Source organism: Lonchura striata, chromosome 4 (genome assembly GCF_046129695.1).
Source record: "Lonchura striata isolate bLonStr1 chromosome 4, bLonStr1.mat, whole genome shotgun sequence".
Lineage (NCBI taxonomy): Eukaryota > Metazoa > Chordata > Aves > Passeriformes > Estrildidae > Lonchura > Lonchura striata.
This window is the reverse complement of record NC_134606.1, coordinates 30,526,422-30,542,566: the sequence shown is the minus strand read 5'-3', so window position 1 is coordinate 30,542,566 and position 16,145 is coordinate 30,526,422.

Here is a 16,145-nt window from a genome sequence, read left to right as displayed (position 1 = left end):
ATTCACATCCCTTTTGACAATTGAAGTCATGGAACTCAATACCCCTCAGGGAATATTTGGTCTGAAGGCTGAAGATGACTCCACTTCTTTGTAGGTTTTACAATAAACCTGGTAAAATAATATATAAACAATTCTGATGAACTGGAATTTAAAGGTACATGCCTACAATTTTATGGAATAGCAATGAATCTGAGCAAGTGGCAGACTAAAGCAGGTAGGCTAAATTTCCAGAAGAACCTTCTCTACCAACAGTACATCCCTTCAGACCTTAGAATGCCTCTTGCAACACTGCATCCCTCATATCTCCACCTAGAAAAAAGTCTTTCTGCATGAATAATCCTTGTTCCCTAGCAGGGAGCCTCTTTTATCTTTTCTGAGTAGCAGCAAGGGGCAGATGTTGTCCCAAATATCAACCTTGCTGTGTGGCAGTTGTTATATTCACCCTGGTCAAAGCCTTCCTCCCAGAGGGTGGAAGGACAACATTTTGTAAAGGGAAGTAAGAAGAGGAAAGAGGGAACTTCTCCATGACTGAACAAGATGTGCATTATATTACAAGTAAATGGAATCATTTTATGTGCAGTGGGGTTGCTTGATTTTGAATGGATAGTTCACAGACCCCTTAGTTGTTCTTGTAAAACTGTGCATTTACAGTTTAGAAGAGTTGAAAATGAAATGAGCTGCTAGTTTTGGCACAATGGTAGAAGATATGTATACGCAGAGCAATCTTATAATCAACAACTCCTTAAAACGTAATTTTCTTTTATGATATTGAAAAACCTTATATGGCATTTTTCCTGTCTTTTTTAACTGGGATGTAAAATGAAGACATACCTTTTTTTTCATTCAAGGTATATTATGTATTTGACCCATCCTAAAAAGTGTGAGAAATGGGACATTAATGGCAAGTAGCTCATGAAGACCAGTTTTACAGCCTGGGGAACTTTAACCAGAGTGCACATGGAACAAATGAAAAATTTACATGGAAAGAGTTTAATAGTGTCTTGCACTGGGAAGATTTGCTTGTATCTTTCATTCTCTTCTAGATGCACATATTTTATATTGGTTGTACTGCAAATTTATATGCATGATTGAACTCAAACATTATGCAGCCTTAGCTATTATTTCAATATTTTGAGTGAATTCTAGTGGTAGACTGTTCAGGCTCATCTGCATTACATTGATTTGATTTGTTCTGCACACCAGCAGATTTGTTCTGCACACCAGCAGAGGTATTTTGAAGTAGTTTATAAATGTTTCTAAGTATTCATAGTTATAAGTCCATGGTAAGTGGATCTTCCTTCCCTTAGTACATTTGTGTTTTTTCTGCTCTCTGAGAAGATGGTTGATTAGATCCCATGGGTGAATACTTTTGGAGACTGGTTAGTTTGTTGTAAATCCATGTGGTGCCTGATACTGAAAATAATTGGAAGCTTTATTTGTTAATAGTGTACTTATTAAAAAAAACTCAAAGAGTTTCAGAAAGCTGATCATGAATCTATCTCAGTAATCCATTCCACTTTTTCCAGTCTCCTTATAAATATGTGAATGATACAACTTTACCTGTTAGTCTGTTGAAGTGGAGAGTCTCAATTTCCAGATTGGCCAGTCTCTGTGTATTACTGTCGCTACTATTGCACTGAAGAAGGCTGAAGCCTGAAAGGTCATTTAACTATATCAAACCACCTGCAGGTGTGTAAGAAAAGAACATCCTTCCTGGAGCTCTTCTCTATGGCTGGAAATGCTCTGGCATGAGGAGTGCTGAGTGTGGGTAGGGAGGAACCTTGCTGCTGCACAACAGAAGTGGAAATGCTCCACACAAGAGAAAAATCAGGCAGCAGCTCATGAGAAAAGAAAGACCCAAAGTGACTCATGGTAGTTCTCAACCATAGTCAGTCAAAATTTTAACCTTTCTCCTTTTTAATATTTTATTTTAGCTATAAGTCAGTGTTAGCATTTTGAATAGATGTTTTGGGTAACTGTGCAGCCAGATACAAAAAACAAAACAAAATCTAGATGTCTAAATCTCTAAGCATATCAGAAAGCTAGAAGTCATGCAGAATACTGTGGGAATAACTTGTAATACTTAATTTTTAGTTTGTGAGCTTGTTCTAGGCTATGAAAAGGTGAATTGTATTAAAAGACCAACAATTACTGAAAATCTGAAGGGAAGAGTAAATGTCATGTAGAACATTAATAAAGTTTAGGAGGAAATGAGACAAAAATAATTTAAAAAATCATGTTTAATTGATTGTTCATTTGTTATGCATTAAATGTATTCAGTGACTAATGAAATTTTTACTATCTCAGATGGACAGCACTAGCAGAAGAATTAATGAAATTATAGACAGCTTCAGCAAAGTGCTAATAGTTATAGTCTGCAATTTTCATTTTCTAATGACCTAATTGATTTTAAAAATAAGAAATAAGAAAGCAAACCCTGTGTCATGCTTTAGTGAAATATGTACATAAAGTATTACCTTAGCTGCCTGGTATGTGCAGTTCAGCCAAATTCTTCATTAATTACTCTTGTAGTGAAAGGAAACCAACATAATTATTGTAACAACTAGAGAGATTGTGGATTTTTTTCCACTAGCTCTTACAGTGATGAATACTGTCTGCAGTGTTGGACTGATTTCAAGATTCCAATGTAAAAATAGCACATTAAACAGTTAAAATAAATAATTGCAAAATTAAGAGTAATTTAATTACAGCTAGTGTGTTGCCAAATTTTATGTATGCATGTTAAAACCTATATATAAGTACTTTTATAATTACTATCACAATATTTTTACATTTTAGCATAATTCTGAATGGGGTTTTGAAGAATTTCTTAGAGACTTCTCTTAGATATACATATATTGAAGCAAAAGGTTAATGTTTGCTAGAGTAAATGAATTCTGAAATACAGATCCATAAGGTGAGTTTACCACTGAGACTGTAATCATCTCTCTTATCAAGGTTTTTCAAAGCTTAATAATGAAATCAGAATCTGATTATGTTTGCTGGGACTTGTGATCCTTTAGACTTTGCCAGACTTTCCTTCAGTATGATCAAGGATGAAAATTATATGAACCTTTTAACATTACTCCCTCTTTTTGCTTTCTTCTAAAGCCTTTTCTTTGTCACCCAAGATCTTTATCCCAAAAGGAAGGAAAAAATCAGCAGATCGGTCCACCATGAGGAGATGTTTTCGCATGGGGGGTTTGGCCAGGCCTTGAGCCCATTCCACCCGGCATTTTTCAGCTCCCGTTAAGGGCCGTGCAGCCAGCATTCCTTCCATGCCCTGCAGGGCTCAAGCTGTGCTTAGGGTGGAACAAGCCCCAGCCTTGTCCTCAGCATCTGAGTGGCAGTCCAATCCAGCTCACAGATATCTACATTCTGTCCTCAGATTCCATCATTTTGCTTGCTCAGGCAGGTTTTAATCTGAACTATTCACTCATTCCTGTGAAAAAGAGGGGTCTATTAGGTGAATTCAGGCTCAGGGAAGATAGACATGCAAGCCAGAAGAAGCCCAGTTGTTTTACTGTAAGTTGTGTTTGGGCACAGTAATTATGTGAGCATAACTTAACCTTCCAATTCATTTTTTATATTTCTGAATTCAGAAAAGTGAATTATTGTTAAAGTTCTCCTTCAGTGCAGTGCATAACACTGTAACAACTTGTAGGAACAGTTAAATCCATATTTCAATGATTTATTTGTTTTAAAAATGGATGACAGATGTGGAAATGAGAGATATGTTTATCATGATGAATTCTTGTGTTGGAACCAAGTTAGCTTTCATCAGCTACTTTGTACCCTTTTATTACACCATTGATCTGAAATCTGATTTTTGTACCTTGACATCAAATGAGGCTCAAAATATGTTTTCAATATTACCTATCTATAAATTCCATCACACTGGTCTTATTTTGATTGTGGTAAGACCATTTTGAAGTTGCAATTAATATAAATTCATGCTGTTTTCTCATTTTATTTCTATTTCCTCCAGCAATCTGGAGTAATGATAGATGGCCACTTCAGGATGTTTTGTGTTCTCTACTGTAAGCAATGTTTTCCAATGACTCAGAGATTGAAGTTTGTTTTACAGTATTTTATTTGGAACACTAGATTATCTTTTATTACTTCTTGGTTTTTTTCCTCTGAAAAAAACTAAACCAGCAAAGAATTTGGCCTGTTTCATGTTTCTATTGAATAGGCAAAATTATCCATTAAGTTCAAGACCACGTACTTTAGTTTTCATGGTGATATAAGACAAAAGAGAGATTAGTTTACGGAACACATAACATTTGTACTCGGAATATTTAAAAAAAACATATTAGGCAAATGAGAAAATCCATGAGAGTTTACCTAAAGAACTTCAGAGAAACCTACTGAATAAAGCTGCCACCAGCTAGCTTTCAGACTGTCAGCTCCTATTCAATCTGTCTTGGCTCAGCTACTTGAACACAATCCTGTGCAGACAACTTGCTTGCCAACTACTCCAGTGTTTTGAATTTAGAACTCTGAACTTGATAGAACACTTCATTTAGACAAATTGATAGACCATAACAGGAATCCTCTGGCTGTGATCCAGCTTTTTTGTCTCAGTTACCTCTGACATAAAATGAGGATACTGTCTGTTTATAAATCTTAGGTAGGTGTATTAAGAGTTTGTGCATTCACTACCCTTAATGGTATCAGTCATGAATAATAGAAATAATAATAGAATATTTGGAGCTCATTACGCTCATCATGCCTTTGCTTTATTTTATTGAGGTGCAAATAGTCATATTCAGAAGCAGTTGACACATTTAAAATAAAGATTTATAGTCAGATCCACTATCAGCAAGGCACAATAGCACCTGATACAAAATCAGCTTTGTTGGGCAAATATATGACATCTCACATCCTTACAACTCACTTTCACAAAATCTTCCCTGGTAAGCTCAACTTCTCTGATATTCGCAAAGAGGGCCCATCTTTCCTGTCTAATGAATTCCAGTTTCACTCATGGGGCATCCCTACTCATGTTAACTGGATCCATTTTGCTGCCAAATGCAGTGTGACATTTGGTATTTTCTAAATACAGTGGGCCCCAAGCTTGTCCCCAGTAACCAAATTTCACTTCCATTATCCCAGAAGTCAAGAAAAAATTATGTGTCCATGGATTGAAAAAATTAATGTTATGAAAATAAGAGATCTGAGGTGGAGAATGGAGCTAAGATGGGAGAGTGCCTCTAGGCAAACTCAAAAATGTCAGATAGTTTGGGGATACTAGGAGAGGGACTGGGAGAACTCAATGAGATATTTAAGCTTGATGAGGGGGAAAAGAAATGCCAGGGTTTGGAAACTGAGAGACAGTGGGAGGTCTGTATTTTGGGTGAATGAAGGTACACCTTACATCCCCCATGCTAAACTGGTCTGATCTCTAAGTACAGGTCTCATTTCCTGAATGCCTTGCTAGCACTATGCAGCTGGGTATCATGTGGGCAATTAGACTGCTCTTGGGTAAGATGAGAGGAATAGAAGTAATTTCTACTGAAAAAATAAAAACACAAACCAACAAATAAAACCAGATCAAAACAAAAAAAACCCCAAAAAAACACAAAAAAAAAAAATCTCCAAGTCCCTAAAGAAACCCTTACGCCACACATCCTTTCTAATTTCCCAGTACCCTCCCCACTACTCAAACTGTCTGTTTTCAAATTACCTAGTCTATACAACTTCTTGCATCACGAAAATAAGGAGTAGGAGTAAAGGACAGCCCCCCCATGGGATGTTGCTCTATGCAAACATCTATTTTTCCTACATCTAAGGGCAGCACCATTGCCATGTGCTGAAGTTTCAGCCCTGTTCATGACTATTTAGAAACATTGAAAAGCTTGCACAAGAAATTACAAATGCAGTCATGGGCTCAACCAATTACACTTTTCAAAGTGTTTCTCCTAGCTCAGTGAACAAGTAAAGATTTTTAAGGGAAAAGGTCAGTCTGTTGGCTCCCTGTTTTCATAATTTAAATCAGTCGGTTTTCTCTGAGTAATTCAAAACAAAGTCTAAGGACTGCAGGAGAAACATCTTAGTAGAAACAGCAAAAATCATAGAATTTTTTTTTAATACAGTTTAAATGTAACTTACTTCCTTCTAATGCTATGAAAATGTAGATAAAGATAGCTCTTTTAAAACTGTAATGCTGCACAAATACACTTATCTTCAATTTTGACCTTCTGTGCCTCAGGTGTGCCTTAATTTCAAGAATTCAAAATTAAAATTTGTTAAATACATTGGACCAGTCTCATTTCTTACATTTGATTGAAGTCACAGAAGTACTTGCTAATCATGTTTGATTCAAGTAAGTAATTTCCATGAGGCTTAGTTTCTCCATTGTTGGTGTTTTGCTTTCTTAGTCACTGTTAAATTGCCAATTCATTTTTTTTTTTATTCTGTGACTTGCGTGCTCAAGTGAGTTTTCCTCATATCAGGACACTAAACATATTTTGGACCAGTATGATGTTCCCTTGTTCTTTGGAATTCTACTTTTAGTTTGCATAACAAACCATGCTTGGGATCTGTAACCCCTATATAGATAGTTGGTAAGAGAAAATCACAGTAAAAATCTTCTGGGTAAAATGAGGAATTTTCTCCTGGCCTTATGTATGCAGAAAAATAATATCCCATCTTATATATACATTTTAATACCTAGAAAATAGTTTATTATTCCTTTAATGAAGCAGGTGGATTTGTCTCACCACTGGAAATATTGTAGTACATTTACACCCAAAAATTAATTCCTACAAGTGGATAATTAATTTCCCTGATGGTTTGGTGGCTAGTTCTTCTCTAAGGTAACTGGTGAACAGCTAGGGATTTTTATGTTTCTGGAAAGAACAACAACAGCATACAAAGTTTTCTTTCTTGCTGTTCTTCATTGTTTTCATAACAGGTACTCCCCCAGGTGGAAACCCATGTTTTGTAATTCAAGGTCTCCAGAAAGCAACAAGGGAATTATTCATGGAGGAATGGATTTGCTGAATTTGAACTCATTTTGTGAAATCATAAAATATGTTCTAAAGTCTGTGACATTTGGGAAACAGTGAACATTAAGGAGCTTTGGTTTCTAGACCTTTTTTAAACTTTTATGCTTAGCTGACATCCCCCCTTCACAATTGTTAAAAAGTCATGAATTTTAATTATTTAAACTGAGTAGACTATCAAAATAATAACGCCTGACATAAAAACCCCCATGTGAATATTTGTTAATATTAAAAATTCAATTTCACATTTTTCCTTAAAGTTAGATGTCTATTTGTGATTCAGATTCTTGAATTAGTACACCTAAATTATTTTATATACCTTTAATTAAGATACAAATCTACTTCATATTCTACTTCACTAGCATTTTTTATTTTGAAGAGGCTTGGGTTTTGCTTTAGCCTTGGAACAGTTTAAGCTGCTGTCAATCCCACATGGTTCTACTTTTATTTCAAATTTGATCTTACTGAAAATCTATGGTTGATTTGCAAAGGAAGGCTAAAGGTATATATATATATATATATATATATATATATATATATATATACACACACATATATATATATATACACACACATATATATATATACACATATATATATATATATATACATATATATATATATATATATATATATATATATATATATAGTGTCTCTTTCTTTTTCTTCCTTTCAGTATTGTAGAATTGGGTGGTGAGTAGCATCAATCCTGTATTGGCAGTTGGAAGAGAAAATCAGGCTGATACAAATTTCCGAATCTGTCTTGTCATTTATGATGGCTGATGAGCCATAGCTGCTACTCATTGCCCTCAGATGCTATTTTCTGTTTCTTTTCCTCATTTAAAGAGGCTTGCACACTATTTTCTCATTGAGAACAAGATGCGTGCAAACCCACAGGAGATTTCCATTATATGCAAGGCAGCTTCTTAATGGAAGGGAACTAGTTGTTCTGTCTCTTATTTATTCATATTTCTCATTTATCAAAGTTGTTTTGTGCCTTAGGGGTAAAAGTCACAGCTTCTGTAGCATAAAATCAAGCTGTGTTCTTCAGAGAAAATGTTGGAGAGAAGTTGAGTTCTGCCCTGAAACAATTTTCTTGTGATAGGGAAATAAAAGTTTTGAAGCAAAAGTTGCTTTCTCATGGTCCTTTCTACTGGCTGCTTGTGTAGTTGATATGGATGTATTCCTGAAGATATTTACCATGAAATAATATATGCCCCAGGTAGCATGCTTACATTCATGCTTTCTTTGGATTTCTCAGAGCCCCCATTCAAGGTCATAAATCTGTTTCCTTTACAAAAAAATATCTAGTCAATAAAATTCCTTCTACTTGCTTCAGGACAGCATATATTGACAAAAGATTAGTGATTTTATAGCAGTATATAAACAGCATAATATTCTAACTCAGCTCTGAAACAGTGCTATTTTAGCTTATTCTATAAGGACATTTTTAGATATGAGTGTAGTAAGTATGGATAGAAGGTGATGGAAGTGAGAAAAATGAGACTGATTTTTACCTATGAACACTTCTGGGTTTTAATCTGGTGTTTAAGTCAAAAGATAAAGATCAATCTTTAGTCATCTCAAAATGTAGCCTGGAATCTCCTGATTTAATAGAAAAAGAACTAAAGTTAACTAAGTTAATGTAACTAAGTAAGTTTAAAGAACTAACTTAATTAAACTTAATTATTTTTCCTCAAATAAATTATTTAAATCTAGGAAAAAAGTATTACAAATGCTACCAGTCCCTGTCCTTACATCTCTTTATAAAACTCTTTGGTAAAAATCTAGCTACTTTTTACAATTAAACTGGTACTAAAAGGAGTGGAGTTCTCATACCCACTAAATCCACATGTAGCAAATATGTTGTATGGAGAAAGCATTTACAGAGAAAAGTAATTTTGTTTTTGAGGTTGCAAAAGGTTATTATAAATTGTGGTAAAATAATTTCACAGCTATAAAAATCAAACTGACAGTGCCTTTAATAGTAACTAGCCATTTTAAAACAGTATTTTCAAGTATTTCAAGAATGGTGATAGACATTTTTTAAGTGTCAATGGTGGCAAAAAGATAAATAAATTCCTTGCTACATGCACATTCAGTATTCTGATTCCTTGATTTCATTGTAGAAAGTTTTTTTTTTGGATAAGGGGGAAAATGATGCCATTGTGTTAAACAAACAGTTTTAATATCTGAATGCAAATAAAGCTTTAATAGCTGCAGCTGCTGATCCATGGTTGAAACAGCATACAAACTGCATGTGGGGGAAATTCAGATACATGAAATATTGATGATTCTAAGATGACTATACCTTTTCAAACAATGCCTAATTTGTGGTTGTGCTGTCAAAACCTTTCTATTTCCCACATAATTGTCTGCTTCTGAATTAAAATAAATATGCTCTATTTAAAATGCATGAAACCTGAGGATAACAGTCTACAAATTTACTCCAGATGCATACTAACTGCTAGAATAAACATTTCAGAATATGGTTTTACATAATACTCTTATCTGTTTCATTTGGCTGTCCTCATAAAGTCACTGCTCTCCAAGCATAAACAGGTTGTTAAGTACATTTAAGGATTTTAGAATGAACAGCAGAGCTGTCGTTATCATTAAAATGAAGTGCTGATATTGGAGTCAGGCCATACGGAAGTGTTTACCCAGCACTGAACTAGAATTTCAATTTTTTCCTTCTCTTAGGTGCTGCAGCATGGATGGTTCTGATATATCAGCTTGAAACCTATTATTTGAAAATTGACTATGAGATACATATAAAACAACCTAAATGTCCAGAAATCCACTTCCATATAACAAGGCACAACAAAGTTGAACTGGTTAGTATGAATTCTCTGGGTCCAGGTTCATTTTGCTTCTAGCTGGATGCTGAATGTTAGCTCTAGTTCAGGGTAACATGGATACAATACTCCTGTCATGTCTATAACTTTCTGTTTACTGCATGCAAAACATCCTGTATTTTATTTGAATGTTTCAGATCATAAGACTGAGATAACCTCTGAACATTTTGATGGCAAAAGGAGTGATGAGGCAGTGCAGAGAACAAGGAATAGGAAACAGTGAGTTGATTGTTAATGTTGATCATATTTTTATTTCAAAAAGGAAGCTTCTGCTTCATTTCACAAATAGTATCCAAAGCCATCATGTTGACTCTTGATGATTCTGCCTAATGAAGCTTAGTCAAATTATTTTTACAAATTATAAGTTTGAGTGAAGAAACAGAGAAAAAAATGATATAAGTTATTATTTAAGGGTCATTTACTAGTGTAAAAATATCATACATTCATACATGTAAACATATGTAACTGGATTTATGATTGATGGTACCTCATCTTTTCTAGTCCACTTTCTAAACAGAGTTCTTTATAAACCAGAGATTTTTCAGGTCAGATGATTTATATTTTTAAGGAACTGAGTAGTGTAAATAATACATAATTATACATATAAACATTATAATGGGAAATAGAATACAATATACAAAAAAATACAAAACTGCAGATCATCAAGAAAAGAAAAAGCACATCAGTAACACCAGCTGTGCAATGAGTTGCGTTTGTTGTCTCAAGGCTAGGGACTCACCTACCTAATATTCTTCAGGGTGAGAAAAAAATCCTGGCTCTTTTTCAGTATTGTATCATCCTTATAGCTTGTATTTCCTGCTGCTACTGGGCTAGGTCCTCCAAAGTTTTTCTTTGATGGATGCTTTCCATTTCTCTACTTATTCAAGGGTCAACTAGTTTTATTTTAACAATAGACCATAAAATAACATGATACACATGGTAGTAGTTCAGATATGAAACTACAATTCTTTTAAAGGAAAAAAGAGGAGGGAAAACATGAGGGGGAAAAAAAAGAAGGAAAGAAAAGCAAATAAATCAAACCAAAGAAATCCCACAAATAATTAATACAATGTAGCTCAAAGATTCAGCAGAATTCAGCAAGGGTGAAAATTGTAGGAGAGACATGCAGGGTATAGGGAGATGTTCTCCATTGCCAATTTATGGTGTAATGTGGAGTTGAATGTGTCAACAGAAAGGAAGAAGAAAGGAAAATGGAAAGGAAAGCCCAGAATGGAAGAGAGAAGGAATGAAAATCCTTAAATGAATCACAAATTTGAAGGGATCACTGGAGGTCCTCTAGTTCCACCTCACAGCTCAAGCAGAGTCCCATAAGTAGGTTATTCAGGATTGTGTCCTGGCAGCTTTTGAATATCTCCAGAAAAAGAGACTCCAAAACCTCTCCAGGCAATTTGTTTCCACACTCAGTCATCCTCTCAGTAAAGAAGTTCTCCCTCATGTTCAGGTGTTCCAGTTCATGTCTGTTGCCTCTGGTCATCACCACCATCAAGAGTCTGGCTCCAATCTCTTGGCAATCTCCTTTTATCAATTCGTTATATAAGATCCCTCCTCAGTCTTCTTGAGGCTAAAAAGACCCAGCTTTCTAAGACTTTCCTTATAAGAGAGATGCCCTAGTTCCTTAATCATCTTCATAGCTCTCCTCTGGACCCTCTCCAGGAGCTCCATATCTCTCTTGTCCTGCAGCACCCAAATCTGGACGCAGCACTCCTGATGTGGCCTCACCAGGGCTGAGCAGAGGGGCAGGATCACCTCCCTTGACCTGCTGGCAGTGCACTTCCTAATGCACCCCAGAATCCCATTGGTGTTCTTGGCCACCAGTACAGCTGCTGGCTCATGGACAGCTTGTTGTCCATCAGGACCCCCCCGGTCATTGTCTGCAGAGCTGATTCCAGCAGGTCCATTTCCAGCCTGTGGAGGTATAGGGGGCTATTTCTCCCCAGCTGCATGACCCTGCTTTTGCCTTTGTTGAATTTCAGATGGCTCTTCTCTGCCAAACTCCAGCTTGTTGAGGTCCTTCTGAAGAGCTGCACAGCCCTCTGAGGCACTGGCCACTCCTCACAGCTCTGTGTCATCAGTGAGAGCGCTGAGGAGGCATCTGCCCCTTCAGCCGAGCCATCGATGAGTAAAAAAATAGTGCTGTGCTCAGTATCAACCAAAATAAGTTGAAAAAGGAAAAATAAAAAGGAGGACTTTGGATTAAAACCAAGACTTTATTTTTAATTCTGAAGTGACATATAACTTGTACTATCCACCTGTATCGCTTTTGTACACATCAGGATTATAGATAATTCAGATATCAGTGCTGCTTTAGCAAACCATGAAGTGACAAATACACAAGCTATCTTATGTGATAGAAATGTGATATATTTTATTAGTGCCTGTGAATCTTCATTAGATTTGGGACATGCTGTTTTTTAAAAAGTATTGTCTTTCCCTAGGTGTAATTGATATGTTTGTGATGGTATTTTCCCCGGGAAAAGTTCTTTTATATAAAATCCTTCCCTCTAGAGACCAACTAGGCATATTAATATAGTTCAATGCTTTGCATTTTTGCTGACATTATGGACTTTTACATTATAACACATCCTAATAAAATGCATACAAATATAAATCTTTAAATAATATATTTAATTTAATTTAATTTAATCAATTTATAATTTGTTTTGTAGTTGCTTGTACTACTTTTGGCTTACTGACCTTCAGGCATTGGTCATTTACCATGAACTAAATCTCTCAAAGAGAAATTAAATGAAAATGAAAGTCAACAAAAAAGAAAATTGCATTTATTTTCCTGCTTTCTTTGACACATAAGATGTGACAACAAAACATGATAGAACTGCAATTTAAAGGTTAATTTCCTTAAGAGGGCCTCCATACTTATCATAACATCCAGACATCTATTTCAAATACTGAAAAAACAGTCTTTACAGTGGATGAATGCACACAGTATATTTTTGTTAAAATACGAGTGAAAAATTATTTCCATTATCTTTTTAATGAAAACACTCTCCTTACTGGCTGATGAAATGTTTCTTGTTTGTATGCTACAGACTTCCTACACATTTCCTCTAAAAAGTGCAGAGTAAAGAAATTTACCTGAGCCAATGGCAGAGAATTAGAAGAACTTCCTTGCAAATCTTAACTGAGCTATAAATCTTACAAAGTGATTAGTTTTGACACTTTAAGAGAGTAACCAAAAATGAAAAGAGAATGCTAGGACAAAGAGAAGAGGCAGAAATAATGGCTCTAATATAGTAAAAGGTATGTAATATCTGCACACCTTGTGTATTTGGAAAGTTTCTGAATATATTATAAAAAACTTTATGATTGTATTGGTCTTCTCTACTGTTCCTTAATCTAACCAAAAGAAGCTCAAATTTTTATATTCAAGGGATATTTCTAGTACTTCTTGGCAAACGTTAATATGAAAATACTTCCCTTTTTATTGAAATCCATCTTCTCAGATCTTAAAACTGAAAAACTTTAAAACACCTGTTTATGCAAACTTTGCAATGTGTTACTTTTAAAGCTGAAGAATCTATTCTTCCATTTGGAACAATAATCCTTATTAAGTGATAAAGGATGAAATCAGAAAAGATAGAGTCAGGGAACTTTTCAGAATGTTTCATCCTTATCTGAAGCAAATGGTGTAAATAATTTTAATGGCTGGTAAAATGGTAAATGATGGCAAATATTTTAATTTCCATGGTATAAACCTTTTTGCATAAATTGAACTTTAGATTGCAGAAATTCTGGATAATGGCCACCTCTATATTGATGTCTTGTTTGAGACTACAAAGGGAAAAAATATAGTCAGAGGGAAAAAATATAGTTTAAAAATCTTCTATAATTCTTGAATTCTTATTAAATGCAAAATGGCTACTGGCTCTTTTTTAAGATAATTAATTTGCTAAGAGCAGAAAAAGATGTCTAAATAATATCAATAATGTTCAACAATTGCTGATAGCATCCTAGAGAAATGGATGTACAAATTTGTTTTGGACAAATATACATCATTCTGTGACCTTTTAGTTCTTTACTAATATCACCAACAACAATGTAAAATTCTCTCGATATCAGATGCTATGTTTTTTCTGGGATATGGACAGCAGTCACAAGGAGCTCAGCCGAGACTAACAACTTTTTTAGCATAGGTCGCTGAGAAATTGTGAAATGCTCCAAAGTTCCAGTAACTATTGAGAGCAGAAGATTCAGAGCAGTGAGTTAGAGGTGAGAGACTTCATAAACCATTTCCATTCCACTAAGTTATCCAGTCTCATCCTCTGCTCTTTTTCATTATATTTGACATTTTTTAGATTTGATCTTGGTTCCAGACTAGTAGCTTGTAGCTGTGGGCTGAGCGGATGAGACTTTTCTTAGCTGCAGAACATATTGAAAGGGAAAAAATATGAAAGGTATGTGGGAAATGCAGGCCATGCAGAGTTTAATAGAGTTAGTTGCTAAGCACAAGCATTTTCAGGAAAGAGTTCAGTTTTTATGTTACTCCCAATAGCCAAACCAACTTAGTTACAGGGAACTGCTGCTTCAATAACTGTGATTCCTCTGTGAAACAGTGTATGACTTTGGCACCATTAATTGTCACTGGGTTGTAGTCAAAATTGCTGAATTTTCTCCTGTGTGGGGAAGGAGTGATTATAGTTCATATTATTTCCATAATGGGCCTTGTTTCTTCAGATGAACTCATTCTCCTGGGAGTTCTGCATGTTTGGAAACTTTCAACCATAAACTTAAGTAGAAGGTTACAAAGTATAAACAAATGCCAAGATATGCCTTCAAGAAGCAAAATAAGAGTAAACAAAGAAAAACATACAATTTTTATTATTTTTAATTCATCTTTTAAAACAATATGTATGCACTTATATAAATTGTTTTAAGATGTGAGCCTTGATTACAGAATAATTTAACTTTCAAGAGATTCAGAATGATCTGGTAAGTGATAAGCTAAGGCTATATTTATTTACACTTAAACCCAAAACCTAGTTGATAATTCCAGCTTGTCAGTTCTACAGAAAAGCAAATGAGGCAGTCCAGACTGCTTAGGAAACGCCAATAGGCAGTTTTCTTGCAATTACAAAGATCTTCTTAACTGTTAGACGATGTTTATGCACATGTGGTTTTACAGATTGATTCTTTCTGAATGTATATACATGCTCATCAATATAGATGTAAAAAATAAAAATATGGATTAGAGAAATATTTAAATAGGTAGGTAGTATGTGATGTATTTGTGTGTATCTTTATTGCCAGTGTACCTGTAGTTAGATATAATTCACACTCTATAACTGTGCATGTATATTTTTTTTACAGAAAAACATCAGCAAATTAAGAAATCATAGGTATATGTGTACATATTTAACTTCTAGAAAGACAAGAACACAAATATTGCAATATGATTTTATACTACTTGAGTATTCTTGAATAATTTAAGTTAGCACATAATGCAAAATAGGCTTTAAAATACAACCATTTAGATATAGTTATTCAGATACTGAATTTTAGGTAACTGCATTGAATTCATCTGGGGTAAGTGAAAACACATTTGATCTATTATTGTGTGTCTGTTACAGAAACAGGATGGATTTGAAATACACGTACTGTATTGCAATATATACTTTATTTCCATCCTAAGAAATAAGAACCTAGCAAAAGACAACAATTAATACTACTCTCAACCTTCCCTGCTGTCTACATAATGGTTAAAGATGCTATACAGACAGAAAATGTCTACATTTGTATGGCTGGTAGATGTTTGAATATTTATAGTTTTCTGCAGTGCTGAATCTTGCAGGTACCTTATGTAGAGAGGAGGACAATATTTTAAAAATATTTCTTAATTAAAATTTTCACTTAGTGACATCAGGATCGTGCTTCTATGTCAGAGGATATGCATACAGCAATATAAGCAATGGCAGTCCATAACATAAGCTCTGATTTACTTCTTTCTTTTTTTCACAGAGATGTCTTTAACCAAAAGCAAATTAATTTCCCCTCTTTGATCTGCATTATTACAGGCCCCAGGTCTGATGATTGTTATTAAGATATCCCAAATCTTTGCTCTCTTTTGGGTGTTGGGCAAAGGGACAAAATACACCTGACCTGGGCCCAGGCTCTCTGTGCCCATTCCTTGAGCTGGCAGAGGGACATGCAGGCTTTGGAGCTGCCACTGCCTTGTACCAATCATTAGCCTGACCAAGCCTGCAGTGACAAATGGGTCACAGGGCCCCTAGATCTGTGCTTT